The sequence below is a fragment of the Pleurodeles waltl genome, chromosome 4_1 (assembly GCF_031143425.1).
Source record: "Pleurodeles waltl isolate 20211129_DDA chromosome 4_1, aPleWal1.hap1.20221129, whole genome shotgun sequence".
NCBI lineage: Eukaryota > Metazoa > Chordata > Amphibia > Caudata > Salamandridae > Pleurodeles > Pleurodeles waltl.
This window is the reverse complement of record NC_090442.1, coordinates 55,341,648-55,355,261: the sequence shown is the minus strand read 5'-3', so window position 1 is coordinate 55,355,261 and position 13,614 is coordinate 55,341,648. Positions and strand designations below refer to the sequence as shown.

At 52.5% G+C, this 13,614-nt stretch overlaps 5 non-coding genes across 5 annotated transcripts; 3 read left to right on the top strand and 2 right to left on the bottom strand.

Moving 5' to 3' along the window:
- Positions 1-1,570: 1,570 nt before the first annotated feature.
- TRNAW-CCA (transfer RNA tryptophan (anticodon CCA)) lies at positions 1,571-1,642 on the bottom strand. Its single transcript has one exon. It is a non-coding gene; the product is annotated as a tRNA-Trp (tRNA).
- A 4,277-nt stretch (positions 1,643-5,919) lies between these two features.
- TRNAG-GCC (transfer RNA glycine (anticodon GCC)) lies at positions 5,920-5,990 on the top strand. Its single transcript has one exon. It is a non-coding gene; the product is annotated as a tRNA-Gly (tRNA).
- Positions 5,991-8,163: 2,173 nt separating this feature from the next.
- On the top strand, positions 8,164-8,234 carry TRNAG-GCC (transfer RNA glycine (anticodon GCC)). Its single transcript has one exon. It is a non-coding gene; the product is annotated as a tRNA-Gly (tRNA).
- Positions 8,235-10,551: 2,317 nt separating this feature from the next.
- On the bottom strand, positions 10,552-10,623 carry TRNAW-CCA (transfer RNA tryptophan (anticodon CCA)). Its single transcript has one exon. It is a non-coding gene; the product is annotated as a tRNA-Trp (tRNA).
- Positions 10,624-12,655: 2,032 nt separating this feature from the next.
- TRNAG-GCC (transfer RNA glycine (anticodon GCC)) lies at positions 12,656-12,726 on the top strand. Its single transcript has one exon. It is a non-coding gene; the product is annotated as a tRNA-Gly (tRNA).
- Positions 12,727-13,614: the final 888 nt, after the last annotated feature.

The following is a 13,614-nucleotide window of genomic DNA, read 5'->3' as shown; positions in this document are numbered from 1 at the left end:
GTGGAGATACAACTCTCAGACTAGAGGGAGCAGGCGGGAAGTGGGTGAGACTCACACAGGGTGGGTGGGGCAGTTAAAGGATGTTATCTAATAGTGTAATCGAGGAGTTGGGTTTTTTGTGCACTACACTTTAACCAGCGATTCTTTCTAAAAGGAAATCCCAGGGCAGTACCCGCAATGAGTGGCATCCCCACACCCGAGGTTGCATTGTGGTAGCTGTTCCCTGAGCCCCTGTCCCCATGTCGCCCTTTCTCCTCGTGTAACTCACCTCAGGTTCGGTGGCTCTGATACTTGCTGCTTCTGCGCGATCATCCCCATGATCTGGGCCTTTGTACGAAATGTCATGTAAGATGACTTTATTCAGCACAGCGTTTGTCATTTGCTTGGTTGTCCTGTCACTGTTGGATGTTTTCTTGCGCAGACTACTGTCTAATGGTGGGAAGGCCACGAGACACGTGACTTTTCTCTTTCCTTGTTAGCATAGTTTCCTGCCACTGTCTTGTTGTGCTGCCTGCCTGTGAGACACGTGTCTTGCCCATCTCAGCTCCACTGTGGCATGTTAGATATGTCTTTGAGCAGAGTCCCGGTCCCAGAGCTGCTGCCTTCTCTGCACTCTGGCTTGTAAGACTGCAGGCAAAGGCCCTCCCTGGCCCCTCAGCCAGATAGATACATTTACCTGCAGGGCTCAGCTTTGGTGAAAGATATTGGCGAGAGAGAGGAAAGGGGACGGCCCGTGGTGCACCCCCTATTTTGCATAGAACCACAGCCGCCTGGGAGGGCAGAGACATGAGGGTTCTCAGGGAAAGCCCTCCCAGGAGTGTTGAAGGGCAGGACGTGAAACACAGCAATCCCGGAATGGCCTGGTCTAAGATGCCTGTGCAATAGGCCTGGCCCTAGGCTTCCGGGGCTCTTCCTCGGCAGAGGCCCCAGTGGTATGAGCCCGACCAGGGCTGTGCCCGACCAGGGCTGTAGGGCGCGTTGGGAGCGCGTTAGGGACGCGAAAGAGGGCGCAGGGTGCAGAACTCTGCCCGTTTCACCCCAGGATTTTGGGGAGGACAGGGAATCTGGCCAGGTCAGTGACTAGGCTTTCCCAGAAGGAAAGTCCAGTGACAGTGGCATGTTGTGAAACACAAGATTGCTGGTGGTCTGGAGGGTGCTTTCTGTCAGCCACTTCTCCCGGGAGTAGCCAGAGAGCAGGCTGATGTTGTGCTCTGTCAAGCACAACACTGGCCCCAAACCACTGTCCTTAGCAAAAGCAGAAACATTCATAGTTTCAGTCTCCTGCATCTGATTCCTGCCATCAGCATGTGAACGTTTGGCAGTCCAAGGCTTGCCATGCAAACTTTGTTCATAGGTGTCCCATGCGAATGCATGGGCCTCATCACTACTGTCTACGGCAGGGCTCTCTGCTCAGCCTATGTAAGTGAAGCATTGGTGGTTCAGTGGTAGAATTCTCGCCTGCCACGCGGGAGGCCCGGGTTCGATTCCCGACCAATGCAAAGCGCCCTTCTTTTGGCTTTGCTTTAGAAGTCAGAGATATAGACTTGGTGGGGAAAAAAATGTCAAAGAGTGACCCCGACGTGATTTGAACACGCAACCTTCTGATCTGGAGTCAGACGCGCTACCGTTGCGCCACGAGGTCCCTATGCATGCAGTTCTCAGCCCCGGATCAAGAAATGCTTCTGTGCCTTTTATTGGCCCTCAGTACGCCTGTGGTTAAAGTAGAAGGCTTGGTGGCCCGTTTCCAGTCCTATTGGTGGAAATGACTAGAGGTGAAGAGATGAGAGAAGATAGAAATGTTGAGATAGAGCATGTCACTCAGGCAAAGCGAGAGCTCTAAGAGCAAAGCCAGACAGCTGTGTTTTAATTCAGGACTTGATGTAGGCAAAAGCATACGTCCCTGGGTGGGCTTGAACCACCAACCTTTCGGTTAACAGCCGAACGCACTAACCGATTGCGCCACAGAGACCAACCACCGCAGTGAGCGTGTTGGGACTCAATATATGTTTTTACCTTTGTGCTCCTGCCTGCAGCTCTAAGGTCCTGGCATAAGACAGGTAGGCTTAGACTCCATTGTGACATGTCTTACTTCTCTTAGAAGAAGGTTCTGAGTTGCCAGGCAGCTTATCTTCTGCCGGGCACACTTTCCTTTGCAGGCTTTCAGGTTGTGAATCCAGCACTGCTTAGGTGTCCATGTCAGACATGAGCAGCTCATTGAGCCCCACTGTGTGTTTTTTGTGGAGATACAACTCTCAGACTAGAGGGAGCAGGCGGGAAGTGGGTGAGACTCACACAGGGTGGGTGGGGCAGTTAAAGGATGTTATCTAATAGTGTAATCGAGGAGTTGGGTTTTTTGTGCACTACACTTTAACCAGCGATTCTTTCTAAAAGGAAATCCCAGGGCAGTACCCGCAATGAGTGGCATCCCCACACCCGAGGTTGCATTGTGGTAGCTGTTCCCTGAGCCCCTAGCCCCTGTCCCCATGTCGCCCTTTCTCCTCGTGTAACTCACCTCAGGTTCGGTGGCTCTGATACTTGCTGCTTCTGCGCGATCATCCCCATGATCTGGGCCTTTGTACGAAATGTCATGTAAGATGACTTTATTCAGCACAGCGTTTGTCATTTGCTTGGTTGTCCTGTCACTGTTGGATGTTTTCTTGCGCAGACTACTGTCTAATGGTGGGAAGGCCACGAGACACGTGACTTTTCTCTTTCCTTGTTAGCATAGTTTCCTGCCACTGTCTTGTTGGGCTGCCTGCCTGTGAGACACGTGTCTTGCCCATCTCAGCTCCACTGTGGCATGTTAGATATGTCTTTGAGCAGAGTCCCGGTCCCAGAGCTGCTGCCTTCTCTGCACTCTGGCTTGTAAGACTGCAGGCAAAGGCCCTCCCTGGCCCCTCAGCCAGATAGATACATTTACCTGCAGGGCTCAGCTTTGGTGAAAGATATTGGCGAGAGAGAGGAAAGGGGACGGCCCGTGGTGCACCCCCTATTTTGCATAGAACCACAGCCTCTTGGGAGGGCAGAGACATGAGGGTTCTCAGGGAAAGCCCTCCCAGGAGTGTTGAAGGGCAGGACGTGAAACACAGCAATCCCGGAATGGCCTGGTCTAAGATGCCTGTGCAATAGGTCTGGCCCTAGGCTTCCGGGGCTCTTCCTCGGCAGAGGCCCCAGTGGTATGAGCCCGACCAGGGCTGTGCCCGACCAGGGCTGTAGGGCGCGTTGGGAGCGTGTCAGGGACGCGAAAGAGGGAGCAGGGCGCAGAACTCTGCCCGTTTCTCCCCAGGATTTTGGGGAGGACAGGGAATCTGGCCAGGTCAGTGACTAGGCTTTCCCAGAAGGAAAGTCCAGTGACAGTGGCATGTTGTGAAACACAAGATTGCTGGTGGTCTGGAGGGTGCTTTCTGTCAGCCACTTCTCCCGGGAGCAGCCAGAGAGCAGGCTGATGTCGTGCTCTGTCAAGCACAACACTGGCCCCAAACCACTGTCCTTAGCAAAAGCAGAAACATTCATAGTTTCAGTCTCCTGCATCTGATTCCTGCCATCAGCATGTGAACGTTTGGCAGTCCAAGGCTTGCCATGCAAACTTTGTTCATAGGTGTCCCATGCGAATGCATGGGCCTCATCACTACTGTCTACGGCAGGGCTCTCTGCTCAGCCTATGTAAGTGAAGCATTGGTGGTTCAGTGGTAGAATTATCGCCTGCCACGCGGGAGGCCCGGGTTCGATTCCCGGCCAATGCAAAGCGCCCTTCTTTTGGCTTTGCTTTAGAAGTCAGAGATATAGACTTGGTGGGGAAAAAAATGTCAAAGAGTGACCCTGACGTGATTTGAACACGCAACCTTCTGATCTGGAGTCAGACGCGCTACCGTTGCGCCACGAGGTCCCTTTGCATGCAGTTCTCAGCCCCGGATCAAGAAATGCTTCTGTGCCTTTTATTGGCCCTCAGTACGCCTGTGGTTAAAGTAGAAGGCTTGGTGGCCCGTTTCCAGTCCTATTGGTGGAAATGACTAGAGGTGAAGAGATGAGAGAAGATAGAAATGTTGAGATAGAGCATGTCACGCAGGCAAAGCGAGAGCTCTAAGAGCAAAGCCAGACAGCTGTGTTTTAATTCAGGACTTGATGTAGGCAAAAGCATACGTCCCTGGGTGGGCTTGAACCACCAACGTTTAGGTTAACAGCCGAACGCGCTAACCGATTGCGCTACAGAGACCAACCACCGCAGTAAGCGTGTTGGGACTCAATATATGTTTTTACCTTTGTGCTCCTGCCTGCAGCTCTAAGGTCCTGGCATAAGACAGGTAGGCTTAGACTCCATTGTGACATGTCTTACTTCTCTTAGAAGAAGGTTCTGAGTTGCCAGGCAGCTTATCTTCTGCCGGGCACACTTTCCTTTGCAGGCTTTCAGGTTGTGAATCCAGCACTGCTTAGGTGTCCATGTCAGACATGAGCAGCTCATTGAGCCCCACTGTGTGTTTTTTGTGGAGATACAACTCTCAGACTAGAGGGAGCAGGCGGGAAGTGGGTGAGACTCACACAGGGTGGGTGTGGCAGTTAAAGGATGTTATCTAATAGTGTAATCGAGGAGTTGGGTTTTTTGTGCACTACACTTTAACCAGCGATTCTTTCTAAAAGGAAATCCCAGGGCAGTACCCGCAATGAGTGGCATCCCCACACCCGAGGTTGCATTGTGTTAGCTGTTCCCTGAGCCCCTAGCCCCTGTCCCCATGTCGCCCTTTCTCCTCGTGTAACTCACCCCAGGTTCGGTGGCTCTGATACTTGCTGCTTCTGCTGCGCGATCATCCCCATGATCTGGGCCTTTGTACGAAATGTCATGTAAGATGACTTTATTCAGCACGGCGTTTGTCATTTGCTTGGTTGTCCTGTCACTGTTGGATGTTTTCTTGCGCAGACTACTGTCTAATGGTGGGAAGGCCACGAGACACGTGACTTTTCTCTTTCCTTGTTAGCATAGTTTCCTGCCACTGTCTTGGTGTGCTGCCAGCCTGTGAGACACGTGTCTTGCCCATCTCAGCTCCACTGTGGCATGTTAGATATGTCTTTGAGCAGAGTCCCGGTCCCAGAGCTGCTGCCTTCTCTGCACTCTGGCTTGTAAGACTGCAGGCAAAGGCCCTCCCTGGCCCCTCAGCCAGATAGATACATTTACCTGCAGGGCTCAGCTTTGGTGAAAGATATTGGCGAGAGAGAGGAAAGGGGACGGCCCGTGGTGCACCCCCTATTTTGCATAGAACCACAGCCTCCTGGGAGGGCAGAGACATGAGGGTTCTCAGGGAAAGCCCTCCCAGGAGTGTTGAAGGGCAGGACGTGAAACACAGCAATCCCGGAATGGCCTGGTCTAAGATGCCTGTGCAATAGGCCTGGCCCTAGGCTTCCGGGGCTCTTCCTCGGCAGAGGCCCCAGTGGTATGAGCCCGACCAGGGCTGTGCCCGACCAGGGCTGTAGGGCGCGTTGGGAGCGCGTTAGGGACGCGAAAGAGGGCGCAGGGCGCAGAACTCTGCCCGTTTCTCCCCAGGATTTTGGGGAGGACAGGGAATCTGGCCAGGTCAGTGACTAGGCTTTCCCAGAAGGAAAGTCCAGTGACAGTGGCATGTTGTGAAACACAAGATTGCTGGTGGTCTGGAGGGTGCTTTCTGTCAGCCACTTCTCCCGGGAGCAGCCAGAGAGCAGGCTGATGTCGTGCTCTGTCAAGCACAACACTGGCCACAAACCACTGTCCTTAGCAAAATCAGAAACATTCATAGTTTCAGTCTCCTGCATCTGATTCCTGCCATCAGCATGTGAACGTTTGGCAGTCCAAGGCTTGCCATGCAAACTTTGTTCATAGGTGTCCCATGCGAATGCATGGGCCTCATCACTACTGTCTACGGCAGGGCTCTCTGCTCAGCCTATGTAAGTGAAGCATTGGTGGTTCAGTGGTAGAATTCTCGCCTGCCACGCGGGAGGCCCGGGTTCGATTCCCGGCCAATGCAAAGCGCCCTTCTTTTGGCTTTGCTTTAGAAGTCAGAGATATAGACTTGGTGGGGAAAAAAATGTCAAAGAGTGACCCCGACGTGATTTGAACACGCAACCTTCTGATCTGGAGTCAGACGCGGTTCCGTTGCGCCACGAGGTCCCTATGCATGCAGTTCTCAGCCCCGGATCAAGAAATGCTTCTGTGCCTTTTATTGGCCCTCAGTACGCCTGTGGTTAAAGTAGAAGGCTTGGTGGCCCGTTTCCAGTCCTATTGGTGGAAATGACTAGAGGTGAAGAGATGAGAGAAGATAGAAATGTTGAGATAGAGCATGTCACTCAGGCAAAGCGAGAGCTCTAAGAGCAAAGCCAGACAGCTGTGTTTTAATTCAGGACTTGATGTAGGCAAAAGCATACGTCCCTGGGTGGGCTTGAACCACCAACCTTTTGGTTAACAGCCGAACGCGCTAACCCATTGCGCCACAGAGACCAACCACCTCAGTGAGCGTGTTGGGACTCAATATATGTTTTTACCTTTGTGCTCCTGCCTGCAGCTCTAAGGTCCTGGCATAAGACAGGTAGGCTTAGACTCCATTGTGACATGTCTTACTTCTCTTAGAAGAAGGTTCTGAGTTGCCAGGCAGCTTATCTTCTGCCGGGCACACTTTCCTTTGCAGGCTTTCAGGTTGTGAATCCAGCACTGCTTAGGTGTCCATGTCAGACATGAGCAGCTCATTGAGCCCCACTGTGTGTTTTTTGTGGAGATACAACTCTCAGACTAGAGGGAGCAGGCGGGAAGTGGGTGAGACTCACACAGGGTGGGTGGGGCAGTTAAAGGATGTTATCTAATAGTGTAATCGAGGAGTTGGGTTTTTTGTGCACTACACTTTAACCAGCGATTCTTTCTAAAAGGAAATCCCAGGGCAGTACCCGCAATGAGTGGCATCCCCACACCCGAGGTTGCATTGTGGTAGCTGTTCCCTGAGCCCCTAGCCCCTGTCCCCATGTCGCCCTTTCTCCTCGTGTAACTCACCTCAGGTTCGGTGGCTCTGATACTTGCTGCTTCTGCGCGATCATCCCCATGATCTGGGCCTTTGTACGAAATGTCATGTAAGATGACTTTATTCAGCACAGCGTTTGTCATTTGCTTGGTTGTCCTGTCACTGTTGGATGTTTTCTTGAGCAGACTACTGTCTAATGGTGGGAAGGCCACGAGACACGTGACTTTTCTCTTTCCTTGTTAGCATAGTTTCCTGCCACTGTCTTGTTGTGCTGCCTGCCTGTGAGACACGTGTCTTGCCCATCTCAGCTCCACTGTGGCATGTTAGATATGTCTTTGAGCAGAGTCCCGGTCCCAGAGCTGCTGCCTTCTCTGCACTCTGGCTTGTAAGACTGCAGGCAAAGGCCCTCCCTGGCCCCTCAGCCAGATAGATACATTTACCTGCAGGGCTCAGCTTTGGTGAAAGATATTGGCGAGAGAGAGGAAAGGGGACGGCCCGTGGTGCACCCCCTATTTTGCATAGAACCACAGCCTCCTGGGAGGGCAGAGACATGAGGGATCTCAGGGAAAGCCCTCCCAGGAGTGTTGAAGGGCAGGACGTGAAACACAGCAATCCCGGAATGGCCTGGTCTAAGATGCCTGTGCAATAGGCCTGGCCCTAGGCTTCCGGGGCTCTTCCTCGGCAGAGGCCCCAGTGGTATGAGCCCGACCAGGGCTGTGCCCGACCAGGGCTGTAGGGCGCGTTGGGAGCGCGTTAGGGACGCGAAAGAGGGCGCAGGGCGCAGAACTCTGCCCGTTTCTCCCCAGGATTTTGGGGAGGACAGGGAATCTGGCCAGGTCAGTGACTAGGCTTTCCCAGAAGGAAAGTCCAGTGACAGTGGCATGTTGTGAAACACAAGATTGCTGGTGGTCTGGAGGGTGCTTTCTGTCAGCCACTTCTCCCGGGAGCAGCCAGAGAGCAGGCTGATGTCGTGCTCTGTCAAGCACAACACTGGCCCCAAACCACTGTCCTTAGCAAAAGCAGAAACATTCATAGTTTCAGTCTCCTGCATCTGATTCCTGCCATCAGCATGTGAACGTTTGGCAGTCCAAGGCTTGCCATGCAAACTTTGTTCATAGGTGTCCCATGCGAATGCATGGGCCTCATCACTACTGTCTACGGCAGGGCTCTCTGCTCAGCTTATGTAAGTGAAGCATTGGTGGTTCAGTGGTAGAATTCTCGCCTGCCACGCGGGAGGCCCGGGTTCGATTCCCGGCCAATGCAAAGCGCCCTTCTTTTGGCTTTGCTTTAGAAGTCAGAGATATAGACTTGGTGGGGAAAAAAATGTCAAAGAGTGACCCCGACGTGATTTGAACACGCAACCTTCTGTTCTGGAGTAGACGCGCTACCGTTGCGCCATGAGGTCCCTGTGCATGCTGTTCTCAGCCCCGGATCAAGAAATGCTTCTGTGCCTTTTATTGGCCCTCAGTACGCCTGTGGTTAAAGTAGAAGGCTTGGTGGCCCGTTTCCAGTCCTATTGGTGGAAATGACTAGAGGTGAAGAGATGAGAGAAGATAGAAATGTTGAGATAGAGCATGTCACGCAGGCAAAGCGAGAGCTCTAAGAGCAAAGCCAGACAGCTGTGTTTTAATTCAGGACTTGATGTAGGCAAAAGCATACGTCCCTGGTTGGGCTTGAACCACCAACCTTTCGGTTAACAGCCGAACGCGCTAACCGATTGCGCCACAGAGACCAACCACCGCAGTGAGCGTGTTGGGACTCAATATATGTTTTTACCTTTGTGCTCCTGCCTGCAGCTCTAAGGTCCTGGCATAAGACAGGTAGGCTTAGACTCCATTGTGACATGTCTTACTTCTCTTAGAAGAAGGTTCTGAGTTGCCAGGCAGCTTATCTTCTGCCGGGCACACTTTCCTTTGCAGGCTTTCAGGTTGTGAATCCAGCACTGCTTAGGTGTCCATGTCAGACATGAGCAGCTCATTGAGCCCCACTGTGTGTTTTTTGTGGAGATACAACTCTCAGACTAGAGGGAGCAGGCGGGAAGTGGGTGAGACTCACACAGGGTGGGTGGGGCAGTTAAAGGATGTTATCTAATAGTGTAATCGAGGAGTTGGGTTTTTTGTGCACTACACTTTAACCAGCGATTCTTTCTAAAAGGAAATCCCAGGGCAGTACCCGCAATGAGTGGCATCCCCACACCCGAGGTTGCATTGTGGTAGCTGTTCCCTGAGCCCATAGCCCCTGTCCCCATGTCGCCCTTTCTCCTCGTGTAACTCACCCCAGGTTCGGTGGCTCTGATACTTGCTGCTTCTGCTGCGCGATCATCCCCATGATCTGGGCCTTTGTATGAAATGTCATGTAAGATGACTTTATTCAGCACGGCGTTTGTCATTTGCTTGGTTGTCCTGTCACTGTTGGATGTTTTCTTGCGCAGACTACTGTCTAATGGTGGGAAGGCCACGAGACACGTGACTTTTCTCTTTCCTTGTTAGCATAGTTTCCTGCCACTGTCTTGGTGTGCTGCCAGCCTGTGAGACACGTGTCTTGCCCATCTCAGCTCCACTGTGGCATGTTAGATATGTCTTTGAGCAGAGTCCCGGTCCCAGAGCTGCTGCCTTCTCTGCACTCTGGCTTGTAAGACTGCAGGCAAAGGCCCTCCCTGGCCCCTCAGCCAGATAGATACATTTACCTGCAGGGCTCAGCTTTGGTGAAAGATATTGGCGAGAGAGAGGAAAGGGGACGGCCCGTGGTGCACCCCCTATTTTGCATAGAACCACAGCCTCCTGGGAGGGGAGAGACATGAGGGTTCTCAGGGAAAGCCCTCCCAGGAGTGTTGAAGGGCAGGACGTGAAACACAGCAATCCCGGAATGGCCTGGTCTAAGATGCCTGTGCAATAGGCCTGGCCCTAGGCTTCCGGGGCTCTTCCTCGGCAGAGGCCCCAGTGGTATGAGCCCGACCAGGGCTGTGCCCGACCAGGGCTGTAGGGCGCGTTGGGAGCGCATTAGGGACGCGAAAGAGGGCGCAGGGCGCAGAACTCTGCCCGTTTCTCCCCAGGATTTTGGGGAGGACAGGGAATCTGGCCAGGTCAGTGACTAGGCTTTCCCAGAAGGAAAGTCCAGTGACAGTGGCATGTTGTGAAACACAAGATTGCTGGTGGTCTGGAGGGTGCTTTCTGTCAGCCACTTCTCCCGGGAGCAGCCAGAGAGCAGGCTGATGTCGTGCTCTGTCAAGCACAACACTGGCCCCAAACCACTGTCCTTAGCAAAAGCAGAAACATTCATAGTTTCAGTCTCCTGCATCTGATTCCTGCCATCAGCATGTGAACGTTTGGCAGTCCAAGGCTTGCCATGCAAACTTTGTTCATAGGTGTCCCATGCGAATGCATGGGCCTCATCACTACTGTCTACGGCAGGGCACTCTGCTCAGCCTATGTAAGTGAAGCATTGGTGGTTCAGTGGTAGAATTCTCGCCTGCCACGCGGAAGGCCCGGGTTCGATTCCCGGCCAATGCAAAGCGCCCTTCTTTTGGCTTTGCTTTAGAAGTCAGAGATATAGACTTGGTGGGCAAAAAAATGTCAAAGAGTGACCCCGACGTGATTTGAACACGCAACCTTCTGATCTGGAGTCAGACGCGCTACCGTTGCGCCACGAGGTCCCTGTGCATGCAGTTCTCATCCCCGGATCAAGAAATGCTTCTGTGCCTTTTATTGGCCCTCAGTACGCCTGTGGTTAAAGTAGAAGGCTTGGTGGCCCGTTTCCAGTCCTATTGGTGGAAATGACTAGAGGTGAAGAGATGAGAGAAGATAGAAATGTTGAGATAGAGCATGTCACGCAGGCAAAGCGAGAGCTCTAAGAGCAAAGCCAGACAGCTGTGTTTTAATTCAGGACTTGATGTAGGCAAAAGCATACGTCCCTGGGTGGGCTTGAACCACCAACCTTTCGGTTAACAGCTGAACGTGCTAACCGATTGCCCCACAGAGACCAACCACCGCAGTGAGCGTGTTGGGACTCAATATATGTTTTTACCTTTGTGCTCCTGCCTGCAGCTCTAAGGTCCTGGCATAAGACAGGTAGGCTTAGACTCCATTGTGACATGTCTTACTTCTCTTAGAAGAAGGTTCTGAGTTGCCAGGCAGCTTATCTTCTGCCGGGCACACTTTCCTTTGCAGGCTTTCAGGTTGTGAATCCAGCACTGCTTAGGTGTCCATGTCAGACATGAGCAGCTCATTGAGCCCCACTGTGTGTTTTTTGTGAAGATACAACTCTCAGACTAGAGGGAGCAGGCGGGAAGTGGGTGAGACTCACACAGGGTGGGTGGGGCAGTTAAAGGATGTTATCTAATAGTGTAATCGAGGAGTTGGGTTTTTTGTGCACTTCACTTTAACCAGCGATTCTTTCTAAAAGGAAATCCCAGGGCAGTACCCGCAATGAGTGGCATCCCCACACCCGAGGTTGCATTGTGGTAGCTGTTCTCTGAGCCCATAGCCCCTGTCCCCATGTCGCCCTTTCTCCTCGTGTAACTCACCCCAGGTTCGGTGGCTCTGATACTTGCTGCTTCTGCTGCGCGATCATCCCCATGATCTAGGCCTTTGTACGAAATGTCATGTAAGATGACTTTATTCAGCACGGCGTTTGTCATTTGCTTGGTTGTCCTGTCACTGTTGGATGTTTTCTTGCGCAGACTACTGTCTAATGGTGGGAAGGCCACGAGACACGTGACTTTTCTCTTTCCTTGTTAGCATAGTTTCCTGCCACTGTCTTGGTGTGCTGCCAGCCTGTGAGACACGTGTCTTGCCCATCTCAGCTCCACTGTGGCATGTTAGATATGTCTTTGAGTGAGTCCCGGTCCAAGAGCTGCTGCCTTCTCTGCACTCTGGCTTGTAAGACTGCAGGCAAAGGCCCTCCCTGGCCCCTCAGCCAGATAGATACATTTACCTGCAGGGCTCAGCTTTGGTGAAAGATATTGGCGAGAGAGAGGAAAGGGGACGGCCCGTGGTGCACCCCCTATTTTGCATAGAACCACAGCCTCCTGGGAGGGCAGAGACATGAGGGTTCTCAGGGAAAGCCCTCCCAGGAGTGTTGAAGGGCAGGACGTGAAACACAGCAATCCCGGAATGGCCTGGTCTAAGATGCCTGTGCAATAGGCCTGGCCCTAGGCTTCCGGGGCTCTTCCTCGGCAGAGGCCCCAGTGGTATGAGCCCGACCAGGGCTGTGCCCGACCAGGGCTGTAGGGCGCGTTGGGAGCGCATTAGGGACGCGAAAGAGGGCGCAGGGCGCAGAACTCTGCCCGTTTCTCCCCAGGATTTTGGGGAGGACAGGGAATCTGGCCAGGTCAGTGACTAGGCTTTCCCAGAAGGAAAGTCCAGTGACAGTGGCATGTTGTGAAACACAAGATTGCTGGTGGTCTGGAGGGTGCTTTCTGTCAGCCACTTCTCCCGGGAGCAGCCAGAGAGCAGGCTGATGTCGTGCTCTGTCAAGCACAACACTGGCCCCAAACCACTGTCCTTAGCAAAAGCAGAAACATTCATAGTTTCAGTCTCCTGCATCTGATTCCTGCCATCAGCATGTGAACGTTTGGCAGTCCAAGGCTTGCCATGCAAACTTTGTTCATAGGTGTCCCATGCGAATGCATGGGCCTCATCACTACTGTCTACGGCAGGGCTCTCTGCTCAGCTTATGTAAGTGAAGCATTGGTGGTTCAGTGGTAGAATTCTCGCCTGCCACGCGGGAGGCCCGGGTTCGATTCCCGGCCAATGCAAAGCGCCCTTCTTTTGGCTTTGCTTTAGAAGTCAGAGATATAGACTTGGTGGGGAAAAAAATGTCAAAGAGTGACCCCGACGTGATTTGAATACGCAACCTTCTGATCTGGAGTCAGACGCGCTACCGTTTCGCCACGAGGTCTCTGTGCATGCAGTTCTCAGCCCCGGATCAAGAAATGCTTCTGTGCTTTTTATTGGCCGTCAGTACGCCTGTGGTTAAAGTAGAAGGCTTGGTGGCCCGTTTCCAGTCCTATTGGTGGAAATGACTAGAGGTGAAGAGATGAGAGAAGATAGAAATGTTGAGATAGAGCATGTCACGCAGGCAAAGCGAGAGCTCTAAGAGCAAAGCCAGACAGCTGTGTTTTAATTCAGGACTTGATGTAGGCAAAAGCATACGTCCCTGGGTGGGCTTGAACCGACAACCTTTCGGTTAACAGCCGAACGCGCTAACCGATTGCGCCACAGAGACCAACCACCGCAGTGAGCGTGTTGGGACTCAATATATGTTTTTACCTTTGTGCTCCTGCCTGCAGCTCTAAGGTCCTGGCATAAGACAGGTAGGCTTAGACTCCATTGTGACATGTCTTACTTCTCTTAGAAGAAGGTTCTGAGTTGCCAGGCAGCTTATCTTCTGCTGGGCACACTTTCCTTTGCAGGCTTTCAGGTTGTGAATCCAGCACTGCTTAGGTGTCCATGTCAGACATGAGCAGCTCATTGAGCCCCACTGTGTGTTTTTTGTGGAGATACAACTCTCAGACTAGAGGGAGCAGGCGGGAAGTGGGTGAGACTCACACAGGGTGGGTGGGGCAGTTAAAGGATGTTATCTAATAGTGTAATCGAGGAGTTGGGTTTTTTGTGCACTACACTTTAACCAGCGATTCTTTCTA